We start from the raw sequence: 12,293 nt of genomic DNA, 5'->3' as shown, positions 1-12,293 counted from the left end.
AAACCCCCTCCTCGCCAGCCGCCTCCTCGGCCGCACGGTAACCCCCGGGGAGCCACGGTGCGAGTGCACGCGCCTTCCCCCGGCCGCACGAGTGCCGCGTCCCTCGAGAGAGCTGCGAGCGGCTGCAGTTTGCTCTTACTGGCCTACTTTCTGGGCTACGTCAAAGCCGGGCTTACAGAGCCAGGAGCCTCGGCGAGGGCGGCCGAGCCGCTCCCGGTGCCAGCAGGGAGCAGTGGCTAATCCCGGCCGCAAGCAGCGGCGGTGGCTCCCAGCCTGGGCCGGCACCCGCGGGCGCTCGGCCTGGGGGGAACGGGCAGCAGGCGCGGGCAGCGGGGCAGGGACGGGCAGCGCTGCGGTGGGGCTGTGGCGTGCCCAGGCTGGGTGCCATGCCGAGGAAGCGGCACAGCCGCTGCTGGTGGCCCCCCGAGCCGCCCCGGCGCAGGGGCCTGGCCGGGGAGAGCCGATGCCCGAGCCCAAGGGCTACTCCAGCCGCCAGGGAGCCGCCGGTGCAGCCGGGCTCCTGCACCCGCCATGCGGGGAGCCCAGCGGGAGCTGAATGAAAGCAAAAGGCAGATTTAAAATCAACAAATAAAAGGCTTTTGGTGGTTGTTTGTTGTTTTGGTTTTTTTTTTTAAATGCAGGCTATAAATAACCCGTAAAATATTTTGTCTGGGCTATTTCTGAGGGTGAAATCTCAGCCCTGCGGCTTCCCGTGCCGCGGGACGTGCGTGTGAGCACCGGGGCCATCACGGGGCCCCCCGGCTGTCGGGGGGGTCCTGCACCCTCCCTCACTGGGATCGGGGGATTTCCGTGCCCCTGAACGCCTCCGGCCCCACGGCATAGGAAATGGCCCTCCCCAGCATGGGCCTGGCTGAGCCCCGGGGTGGGAGCGGGGGTGAGCCCCCCAAAACCCAACGGAGGCGGGAGGCTCCGCTTGGCACGGTGTGAGAGGATCGGGCAGGGGAGGCAGATTTTGTGTTGGCATTTTAGGCACAGGAAACCCCCCCCCAATTCCCCCATCCCTCCTGCCCCCGTGCTGGGGACAGGGGTGGCCTGCGCTCCGTCCCCCGCTCCCCCGGGCCCTCTTCGGCCTCGGAGGTGGGTCCGGCTCTCCTCCATCCCCCTGCAGCCAGGGGCACCCCGGACACCCCCAACCCTCCCGCCGTGGGCACCCGGTGCCCGGCCGTCGCATCCCGGCCTGCACAGCCGCCGCAGCCGCGTTTCCGTGGAGATGGCATCTCCCGAGCCCGCACAGCCTGAGCGGGAGGGTTTCCATGGAGATGCCGTATCCAGCACGGCACAACCTGAGCAAGAGATTTCCGCCGAGATGCTGTAGCCGGGACCCTCGCACCCGCAGCGGGGCCGTTCCCGCGGAGATGGGTGGCCAGGGCCTGCGGCGGCTCCCCGGGTGGCGTGCGGTGGCACCCAACCGCTTCTCACCCCGAGCTCGGTGACGGGCGCTGGGACGCGGGCAGCTGCCGGCTTTGAGCAGTCACTGGGGCTGGAGCAGCCGCCAGCCTTGTCACCCATCCGGGATGGGGACCCGGTCACCTGGGTCATGCTGTAATGTCACGTTCTGGGTCTCCCAGAGCTGACGGGTCCCCGTCTGTCTTCAGCTGCCTGGGAAGGAGAGGGGGAAAGTCCCTGTATCCCCCTGATGACTTTGTCCCAGCTGCCACCCCGCAACTCCCACAGCGATGTGCTGGGCACATCGGGGCAGGGAGGGATGTCACGGCCACCGGGCAGGGAGCGGGGCACCGCGCTGGACCCCCACACCTGGGGAAACCAGGTAGCCAAGCCCCGAACCAGCAGCATCCTGGAGCTGGGGGATGCCTGGCCGGGCCCCGGCAGAGCCGCAGCACCAAAAACCTCCTGGGGGAGAAAGGAGGGTCCCTGAAGGGGCAGGTTTGAGGCAAAGCCCGGGGGGGTGAGCGGAGGCCGTTCAGCCAGATGTCCTCATGGCAGGCGGCTGCGTGGTACGCGTATCCTGGCCGGTGCTACAAAAGCAAGCCTTCGTTTAAACGCAGCTACCGCAGAGGTCGCAGTCATTCGTTCCGCACACAGCGAAATCCTGATTAAAAGCAAGCCCGAGCCGCAAAGACAAGGAGCAAGAAGCACGGAAGCGCCACTGGGACGCACTCGTGCCCGCTCCGTGCCCGTAGGAGACGCGGAGCCGGCTCAGCCCACGCCGCCCCTCCCCGCCTCGGCCCCCTCTGCGCTCCCCGCTCCGCCGCCTCCGCTCCCTGCCCGACCTTCCTCCGGCTGCCCCCGTCCTGCCCGAGCCAAGGCCGGCCCTGAGCCTCCGCAGCGGCTCGCCCGCTCACGCGAGCGGCAGCAGCCGGGTCCCCCCCGCGACCCCGTGCGGAGCGCGGCTGCCCTCACCCCTGTGGCTCAGCGGTGGGGAGCTGCAACCGGGAGCCGGGGGGCGATGCCTGCGGCCGGGCATCGATGGCCACTCCAGCCCTCAGCTCCTGGGGGGCCGCAGGCCATCCCCGGGGCTGCTGGCAGTGCTTTCAGCGTCGCCAGGCACGGGCTGTCAGCGCTGCGGTCAAAGACCGGCTCTCTTTGTCTCCGGTTACAATTAGGAGCCCTCGGCGGCTCCCGAAGCCGGACCTGGGGGGTTCGGGGCCGGAGGACGGACGATGAAGGAGCCGGGGATCCGGTGCGGCAGCCCTGGGGCAGCAGGGGAGCGGGGGCAGGCCCAGCTCTGCCCGCAGCGAGCCGCTCTCCGGAGCCTCCTGCCGCGCGGTCCTCGGAAAGGGGCTGGAGTGGAGCCAGGGCTCCCTGCAGGCACCCCTCCCAGCCACGCTGGGCTCCTCGCCTGTTTTCTGGGGCTCCCCAGGCACCCCAAGCTCTGCTCACCCACTGCATCCTTCTCCCCTCCATCCCTTTGCCCTGCCTGCTCTTGCCCAAGCTGCCAGCTCTTCCGTCGGCTCCCCGGCACAGCACAGTTCCTCCCCGCTTTATCCCCGTGATCCGGGCCGACTGCCGACGCCCCGCTGCACCGCTCACCAGAGGCGATGCTTCATTTCTCCACGCTTCTCCAGCCAGCACGGAGGTGAGTCCCAAAAAATCCCCTCTGGAGCATGTCAGGAGGAAGAGGCCAGCCCTGAGCTCCCCGTGGCACCCACGGAAGGTCCAAGGTGAAGCAACCCAAAGCCTCAAGCCATGAAAGCCCTTTCCCAATGCAGAAGCAGCATCGTCTTGGCCCCAGTGGCCGGATTCAAAACACCGACCTCCAAGCTCATAACGAAGAGACGTGGTTTCTCACGCGGGAGGTGGGACTCCATCACACGTCCCTCCTTAGTCCCTGCTGCAAGCCCCTTTGGGAAGCCGGGGGAAGAGGGGCCGCACAGCGCAACGGCGGGCAGCAGCCTGGCCCCTCGCGTCCCCAGCGGGACTCGTGGCCTTCCGGCCCGCTCTCCGCTGTCCCCCAGGCGCGAGCAGGCAGGAGAAGGCAGCTGCCCTGACGAAGATGTCATCTTTTAGCCGCACCTTCCAACACGCTGCAGAAGTGTTTGTCGTTGGAGTGGGGATGGCCCATGGAAAGCGGGAAGACAAGGTCTGTAGTTAGAGCCGACACCTCTCATCGGTGTTACTGCATCAGTAAAACCCAGGTGAGCTGTCTGTCCAACACGGACGGAGCAGCACCGAGGCTCCTTCTTTGGAGCAGAAGGAAAAGCCCCGAGAAACCCAGAGAGAGACGGCCAGACTCGGGCAATGGACGCCCTCTCTGTCCTACAGGGAACCCCCTCCCTGGCTCAGGGCTGGTTCCTCGGCCACAACTCCATCTTCCCAGCGCTGCCCAAGCTCTGAAGCTGGGATGTCCAATGCAGGACCAGCCTGGTGACAAGATGCTCGTGGAGCGGACAGCTGGACGCGGCATCACGGCAAGCAGGGGGTATCAGCCCCGTCACTCTTCTCCTGGCGCCAGGAGCTACAAGCCATCCTCACCGCCACCAGCTGCCACCACCCTTGCAGGAGGAGAAGGCTCCGAGGTGTCCCGCTGAACCAGAGAGATCCCTTTGCATCTCCTGGCCTAGCAGCCCAGCTGGAGAGGTGGAGAGCTGCTCGGGGACGCGCAGAGAGGCTGAAATGGTCCCGAGAAGGGTCTGAGGTCTCCCCACCCGCAGCCTGGCAGCGAGCGGAGTGTGCCGTGCGCCAGCGGCATTGCTGCGGCCGGTGCTTGGCTGGGTGCGTTAGCCAACGCGTTGCTGTTTCTGGCTCAGGGAGGGGGGAGTAATGTGGATCCTGCCCAAAAACCAGAGGGAAGGGGCAAAATAAATAAAAAAAAAGAAACAAAACGAAGCAGTAATAACAAAAGCAGCAGCAGCATCGGCTGCAGGCCAGGTCAGAGCCGAGTGCTCGAGCCCCGATGGCTCAGGGGACCGCAGCGGGCAGAGGACACACAGCCCCTTAGGGCCGGGGACCAGCCTGAGCACTCGGAGAGCACGTGGGTGCCATCGGACCGGCGGAGTTTGGCAGGAGCCCTGCTGCTCAGGCAGGCAGCGTGGAGGAAACGCCGAGGCAAGGCAGCAGCCCAGGGCTGCCTGCCACTTCCCGCACTGCCCGCGGCCGGGCGGGCTCCCGGGCGATGTGTCCCTGAGATGGAAGCGAGCTAAAACGAGCCTCCGGCCCCACCCGCGGCAGGCAGCCTGGCTTTCTTCTGTTGGGAAATTACTGGTGAGGGTTCCCAATCATATTTTTCCAGCGCGTATCGACAGATAACTCACGTTGGCCTTTCTGCAAGTTAGCCCGTGACCGGCAGCGGATTAACCACGCTCCCTGACGAGGGATGTTCCTCATTCCCCAGACTTTCCCGTTTCCCCGGAACACTAACAAGAGAGCCACAGCATTTTTCAGCACCACCTTTGAAAGCCCCTGGTGCAAATCGTCCCATCCCGAAGACGCTAAAGCGTTAGCAGGTTCTAATTAAACGAGGAAGGAGCAGAGCGGTGTTAGAGGATGCGATGCTGGGATGCAGAGCCCTCCCGGCCGGCACCATGCGCCCCGGAGTGCAGTTCCTGCAGGGCTGGGGCAAGGCCGGCTGCAGGATGAGGCCATCGCTCAAACCGTCTGTTTTTAATTGCATCAGGATGCAAATAAGTTAGGTCCTTATAAACCCGGGGCCAGTCACGCGCCTGTTGCAGGCTGTGCCAGCCCGGCTTCCTAACCATCCGCCCAGCCTCCGAAATGCCTCTTTGAGCATCTTCTCTGCCTGCGTTGGCACTGGGGCTGCCCACAGCCCGGCTGGAGGCAACGGGCAGGAGAAGGTACGGATGTAACGGAGGAGAAACTGAGTAATTCCCCTCTGCAGGAAGAGTTTCCTCCCTCCCAGCCTTCCTCGGCTTAGCCCTTGCTCTCCGCCTTGCCCCAGAGCCGCCGGCCCCTCGCATTTCACCAAACCTCACCCCAACCCGCACGCTCAGCACCATCCTGCCTGCGGACCCGCGCCCCGAACCGCTCCCAGAGCGCGCCCGCATCCCCAAAGGGGCGACGCGCCGTCTCCTGCCCGAGGCCGTTGCGGCCTTTCGGGCAAAAAAAAAGGGCTCGATCCCCTTGTAAGATATTTTTTCCCCTTCTCAGGCAGAGGCAAGCTTTGGTGCCGAGGCTGCGGAGGATGCTCCCGGCAGCGGCAGGTGATACCGGGGTGCGGGTGCCACCCTAGATGTGCCAGCTGGGGGGACACCACCGTCGCCGGTGCCCTGTGGGATAAGCCCACCTCTTGGAGGGCCCTGGACACCCATCACGCGTGCCGAGCCGAAGGGAGACTTCGCCGTCGGACAGGCCAAGCCCGGGGGAGAACACGGGCACCGGAGCAGAGCGGCGGGTCCGGGCCACGCTCCCCGGAGCAGCGCCAGGCTGCAGGGGCGCAGAGCGGCGGGGACCCCGCGGGGACGGGGAGCGGACCCGGCCGGCCCCTCCGGCACCCGCGAGGGGCGGGGGGGGGGCCCGCGGTGCGGGAGCAGCCCCGCCCAGCCCAAGCCCCCCCCCCGACGCCCCCGCAGCCGGCCAGGCCCCACGGCGCTGCCCCACGGCCGGTCCCGCACGCCCAGCGCGGCCCCCGGCTCCTCGCCCGCCGCCGGTGCCGGCCCCCGAAGCTTGGCTCCCCACGGGAGCGGTGCCGCCGCTGCCCCCCGTCCCCGGGCCCTGGCACCGCGACCCCGCCGCCCCCTGCCCGCCCGTCCCCGGCAGGACGGGCCCCGCCTCGTCCGGGTGCGCCCGGCAGCGCCGGGACAAGCCCGTGCCGCACGGCCCCCGGCAGAGCCCCGCGCCGCGGGCAGGACTCGCCCCCCCCCCCCCCCGCCCGTCCCCCGGTGCAGAAACGGGGAGCACCGGGCCCGTCCCCGGCGGGCGGCAGCGAAAGGTCGCGGAGGCGGCCGGGTCTGCCGGTGCGCGGGGCGGGCCGGGGAGGGAGCCGCCAGGCCGGAGGCGTCGGAGGGGGCGGCCGGGCTGCGGGGCCGGGGGCCGGCCGGGCGGGAAGGCCGGGGCGAGGGGCTGGGGGCGAGGCCGGGCGCAGGCAGGGCGGCCCGCGGCAGGCAGCGGGGCAGAGGAGAGGGCAGCGGGGCGGTGCCTGCGCAGGGCCCGGGCAGGGCCGGGCAGCCGGAGCACGGCCCAGGGCGGCGTGGCAGGGCCGGGGACAGGCGGGGGCCGGGGACAGGCGGCGGGTGCCCGCACCGCGGGGCCGCGCCAGGGCGCTGCGGGGCCGCCGCTCGCCGAGGCCCGCGCGGGGGCCGGGGGCGGCGCGGCCCCGGGCCGGGCGAGGCTGTCAGTCGGGGGGGCGGTGCGGGGCGGGGCGGGCCCGGCGAGGCGGCCGGGCCGGAGCAGGCCGGGGGCGCGGGCGGGCACCGCCGGGGCCGCCCCGCGTCGGTCACCGCCGGGGGGGGTGGGGGTGGCGGGGGGGAGTGCGGCGGCCGCCGGGCCTGCGGGCCCCGGTGCCTCGGGCGGGGGCCGGTGAGAAACTTCCAGCCGCCGCGCCGCGCCGCTCGGTGCCCCGCATGGCGCGGGGGAGGCGCCTCGACCCCCGCCCGGGGCCGCCCCCGCCCCGCAGCGCTGCCCGCCCGGCGGGGCACCGGGCCCGGGAGCGCACCCAGCGCCATCGCCGTCGCCGCCAGCGCCGCCGGGGCGGGGGCCCCCGCGCCCACCTCCGCCAGGCGGGCGGCCCCGCGCCCGCTCCGCCGTCCCGGCCCGGCTCGGCAGGGCTGCGCCCGGAGGCAACCCCGCGGCCGCGCCCGGCGGCGGGCACCGGGGCTGCGGGCGCCGCGCTCGCTGCCGGCGCTGCCCGTCCAGCGCTGCCCGCTGCCGGGCGCCCAGCCGCTGCCCGGGCGTGGAGCGAGCGCCCGCCCCCGCCGCCTCCTCCTCCTCCTCCTCCTCCTCCATCCCCCCCCCGGTGCGGAGCGAGCGCCGCTCCCCGGTGCGGGCGCCGGTGCCCCGGCGCGGGGTCGGGCGTGTGTGTGCGGCGCGCGTGTGTATGTGTGTGTGTGTGTGTGGCGTGTGTGTGTGTGTGTGCGTGGGGCTCCCCCCGCGCCGCGCCGAGCCGAGCCGTGCCGTGCCGTGCCGCGCCGCCCGGAGGTGCCGTCCGCGGAGCGCGGAGCCGCGCGGCCCCTCCCCGGGCGGGAGCGGCCTCCCCCCGCGCCCCCTCCCGCGGGCTGTGCCGGGCGCGGAGCCCCCTCCCTCCCCGCCCGCCCGTTCCCTCTCCGGACTCGGCTGGCTCCGCACAGCCCCCCCGCGCGGGCAGGGCTGGCCGCACGGCACGCCGGGAGCCGCAGTCCTCGGGGCGGCGCGGCGGCCGGCCGGCCGGCGGCTGCCGGACTACAGCTCCCGTCAGCCCCCGCGGCGGCGGCTCGCTCTCGCCCTCACACTCCGGCTGCCGCTGCCAGTGTCTCCGCCGCCGCCGCCGAACCGCCGCTCGCAGCGCCCAGTGTCCGACCCGCCGCCTCGGGCAGGGGCCCGCCTCGGCCCGCCGCGCCCCGCCGCCCGCCCGGCTCGGGAAGCAGGTGCGTGCCCGCCCCCCTCCGCCCCGCCGCCCCGCGCCGGACGCCCGGCCCCCGCTGCCCGGGCACCCCGGGCCCGCGCGCGGCCCCGCACCCACCGCCGGGGGGGAGGCAGACGGGAGCGGGCGGGCCGACCCCCCGCCCGGCCGGGAGTCTCCATGGAAACGGTCCCGGGACACCCCCGGGGGTGGCGGCGGGGCGGCGCGGGGGCGGCGGCGGCGGCAGGGGGTGGGGGGCGGGCGGCAGCGTCCTGCGGCGGGACAGCGGCGGGGCCGGCGGGCACTGACAGCGCCGGGCCGGGGGGCAGCGGGCGGGCGGCGGCCGCGGCGGGCTCCGCTCCGTGCCCCGCGACGGCGCGGCGTGCCGCTGCCCTGCCTCGCGCTGCGGCTCCGGCACCGGCACCGGCGGCACCTGCCGCTCCCGGGGCGGCGCGGGGGTCCCGGGGCGCCGCGGCGGGGCGGGGCGCAGCGCTCCCGGGGCGGCGGCCGCCGGCGGCGGGACGGCGGCGCCGGGCGCTCGCGGAGTTCGGCGGCGTGGCCCGAGCCTGCCCCGGCGGCCGCCGTGCCCCGGGCCGGCCGCGCCGGCAGCAGCTCCGGGTGCCGGCCGGCCGGGCGCCGGGCGATGGCGGAAGAGCCCTCCCCGGGGGCAGCGCGGCCGCCGCCACCTCCATGTTCGGGGCTGCCCCGGTGCGGCAGCGCGGGGGCCCGGCCGCGGCCGCCGGGGCTGCGGGACGAGCGGCGGCGCCGCGCTCCGTTGGGGAGCGGCCCCGGGGGCAACTGTTGAGCCGGGGCGGGCACCGGGGCCGGGGGGGCTGCGGGAGCCGGCGCGGGGCAGCGCCGCGGGGCCTGGCCCCCGGCGGGGCGAAGCCCCCCGAGCGGCCGCGGGGGCCGGCGTGTCCCGGGGTGGGGGCCCTGCCCGCCCGCCTGCCCTCCCGCCTCGCGGGGCTGCGGCCGCGGCGTGGGGCCGTGGGCCGAGCCGCCGCCTCCGCGGGGCGAGGGGGCCGGGCGAGGGGAGCGGGACGTGCCGCGGGCGGGGGGCTCGGGCGGGGGAACCCCCCCGGCGGTCCCAGCCCCGGCGGTCCCAGCCCCGGGCGTCAGGGTGGGTTCGGGCCGGGGCGGTGCCGCTCCGCTCGCCGCTCGCCGCCCCCCGAGCCCGAGCGGGTGCGGAGGGGGCGGCCGGGCCCCCCGCCCGTGCCCGGGGTGGTGGTCGGGCAGCGGCAGGACCGGGCGGGAGGCGCTTCCTGCCGCCCTCGCCGAGGGGAAGCCAAAACTCCTTGGATGGAGTGTCGACGCCCGGGAGGTTTATCGCCGGCTCCTCGGCGAGCGGCATCGGTACCTTCATCCGAGCGTGGGTGAAGCCGGTTCAGAGAAGCACGGGGAAAAGGTCTTCCAGGCTAAAATAAGGAGGAAGCAAGTTTCTCCTCCTTCCCGAGCATCTGCTCTCCAGCACCGTCGGCCTCGCCGGCCGCCACCGGAGTTCGGGGGGATCCGTGCGAGGAAAGGGCTGGTGCATCCCGCGCCCTTTGCAGCTTGTCTGCATCCTTCTTGCCATGTCTGCATCAGCCTTCCCTTCCCCGCCCTGCCTTTTTCATCGCCAGCCTTTGGGTTTAGCTGGTCCCGGTGCCAGCGCAGCGCTGGGGGCTGCGTGGTGCCTGTCGAGGGCACCGGCTCTGTCGCTGTCACCTGGGGCCGGAGACGCGTTTCTGGGAGGGTTTGGGAGACCGGACTCTGGCGCGGTTTGGCCTTCAGAATGAAACTACCCTGGGGATCTCTGGGCTCTGGCGTGCTGGCTTGTCTCCTGGGGACGGGAGGCTGCGCTCCCGTTGCAGTATTTCGGACGATGCATGCCTTCTCAGATACAAAATTTTTTAATGCTATCCTCCCGCAGTGGCTCTTTTTTTCAGTCCTTAAAAATATGTGACAGTGGGCTTTCCTGGGGACAGCCTGGTTGTCTCGAGTGAGCGAGAGTTTAGTGACACCGGTCGTCCGGCGGCTGGGACTTATTATTAAAGCACTACCGAATGTGCAGCAAACTTTTTTTTTTTTTCCCGTTTAAATGGGGATGGATTTTCTCGTTTTTGTTTCCAATTCATCGTGCTGAGTATCTATAATTACTTGCGGTGTTACTGTGTCTTTAAATCAGCTTAAGCAAATGCGTGTAGGCAAAGCCTGGCTCAGCTCCGCAGCAGTCGGGCTGCTGTGCAGCCAGTGGGAAACCCAAACTGAGCGCGGGGCTGCCACACGGGCCACGGGCCGGACCCTGCGCCTGGCACCGGCTCCCGCCGAGACGGACAGCGGTGCTGGCCTGGCCTGGCCGTGCTGGATTTTGTTCCACGCTGGTTGTCCCGGTCAATTCTGCTACAGTTTCTGACCTCCGCCTGAGTGGTAACGCAATATACGATGAACTGTTTCCGTTTTTTCAGTTTTCTTGTTTAAATTTTTCCCTTGCTGTGTATCGTGCCCGTTGCGAGTCCTGTGAGAGGACTGTCATGAATTTTTAATTTCTTTTTTTATTTCATTTTTATTTTTTTGCAAGCAGTTTGCTTTAAGGCGGTTTTCTGAAGCCATGCTCAGAGCTGAATCCCTGCTAAGGCATCTCGGGCAACTCTCACGATTGGCACTCGCTCTGGACCTCTGTACCTCAAATGGACGCCCGGCAATCACACATAAAAACAAATATAATTTCTTGCCTGTGTTACTAATGGCAACGAAGATTGCCAAAGTGAACAAACTATCGCAAGCGAAGGAGACCGTTCCTGTCGATGCAGACCGTTTCCTTCTGGCCCATCTGAGCCCTGCTGAAGAGCCGCAGGGCCACGCGCCGCCTTATTCTGCTGCTTTCGCTCCCGTCGAAGCAGCTGGGTTGCAGGCGATGCGCTCCGAGTCCCTCTCGAGTTTCCAGCAGCTGACGTAGTTTTATATTTTGTAGCCATCCGGGGAAAAAACCCTTGCCTTCGAGGTTTCGCTGCTCTCTGGGAATGAACGTTACAAAGGTGTCTCCCGCGGGTGTGTTTCCAGGGTCAAAGTGCATCCCTCCCGGCCTTCACAGTGCCCCCTGGCCAAAGGAGCCGTACAGCACCTTGGGAAGGCGAGCCACCGCGATCTCCCGATCTCCGGCTGCAGAGGGATGCGTTGGGCTTTCTCCTTTTCCATACCCTAAGGCTGGAGAGTCTCCCTTTCCTCCCTCTGTGCCGCTGGCCCACTTAACGCAGCAGCTGAGAGCGTGAACGGAGGCACCGCTGGCAGGCTGCTTTTTACCGCGTCCATAAAGGACCCGGAGCCCAGCCGAGTGCATCGCTTTGTCTGCCGAGCTGCACCAAGTTCCTGCCCACGCGACCCGCGGCGGGATCTCCGGAGCTGGCCCTTGGCCTCGCGAGGCTCGCGCCGTGGCTGCCGCTCGTGCAGCGGGGAAAGGCGAAACTGCTGTTCGCCCCGGGGAAGCTTGTGCCGTCTGAACCCTGGCTGCCGGCAACGGCGCACGTCACCGCTCGTCGGGCCTTTGCTCGATGCCATCGCACGGTGCTCTCCTGCCTGCATTGGGGGATGATATGGCTGCCCAGAGCCCAGGCGGAGGGAAGCCTTGTGCTGGGGGATTTTAGGAGACTGGCTGATGGCGTTTCAGTACCCGTCATCTCGTGCCTGCCTAGGCAGGGTGCAGCTGAGACGGTGCCGATCTGTTGGCGCGTAGCTCGTGCTGGTGCTGGGATGGGGGAGAGGAAAGGTAAGCATCTTGAAATCCAAGCCATTTTAGTACACATTGGAAATGTACAGAGCAGGAAAATAAATGAAAAGCTTCTTGGGGGGGTCAAGGCAGCATGGTCCTAAAGCGGAATGCATTTGCACTGTGAAGAAGTGGCTGGCACGAGTTGTCTCTGTGAGGAACAGGGAGAAGCCCCTTTCCGTACCTGCGGGTCTGGGTCCAGCCCAGCTGCCGTAGAGGTGGACGGCTGTAGGAGATCGTGGCTCTGGTTGACCTGATCAAAGCAGTACGAAAGTGGGTTAGACCAGGTGGCAACGTAGACGTGACATCAGTGAGGGCGAACACCGACAGTACCAAACCCTCTGGTAAAAAACAAACTCTTTGCTACGGTGGCTGGAAGTTCAGTGGCAGCCCAGAGAAGTTGCCTTGTGTGTTTGCCAATGCCAGTGCTGGAGAAGCTGAGCATTGAGTCAGGTCAGGGAACTGATCCGGCTGAGGAATGACTGTTATTGGGGTGGACACGACACGCTGGGGCGGGAGGTGCGAGTGTGAGGGGCTGCGTTGCAGTGGAAAACTTAATTAGGAAGCCTCACCTCGGGC

At 69.2% G+C, this 12,293-nt stretch overlaps 1 protein-coding gene across 1 annotated transcript in view; it reads left to right on the top strand.

The window, feature by feature from the left end:
• The first annotated feature begins 7,790 nt into the window (after positions 1–7,790).
• The window catches only part of BCORL1 (BCL6 corepressor like 1), a 29,595-nt gene continuing 25,092 nt past the window's right edge, over positions 7,791–12,293 (top strand). The window contains exon 1 of the mRNA XM_072877318.1: positions 7,791–7,997. The gene's annotated coding sequence lies outside the window, so the exon portion shown is untranslated. The remainder of the gene's footprint in view (positions 7,998–12,293) is intronic.

Source organism: Ciconia boyciana, chromosome 12 (assembly GCF_034638445.1).
Source record: "Ciconia boyciana chromosome 12, ASM3463844v1, whole genome shotgun sequence".
Lineage (NCBI taxonomy): Eukaryota > Metazoa > Chordata > Aves > Ciconiiformes > Ciconiidae > Ciconia > Ciconia boyciana.
The sequence above is the reverse complement of the archived record's forward strand: the minus strand, read 5'-3'. Positions and strand labels throughout refer to the sequence as shown.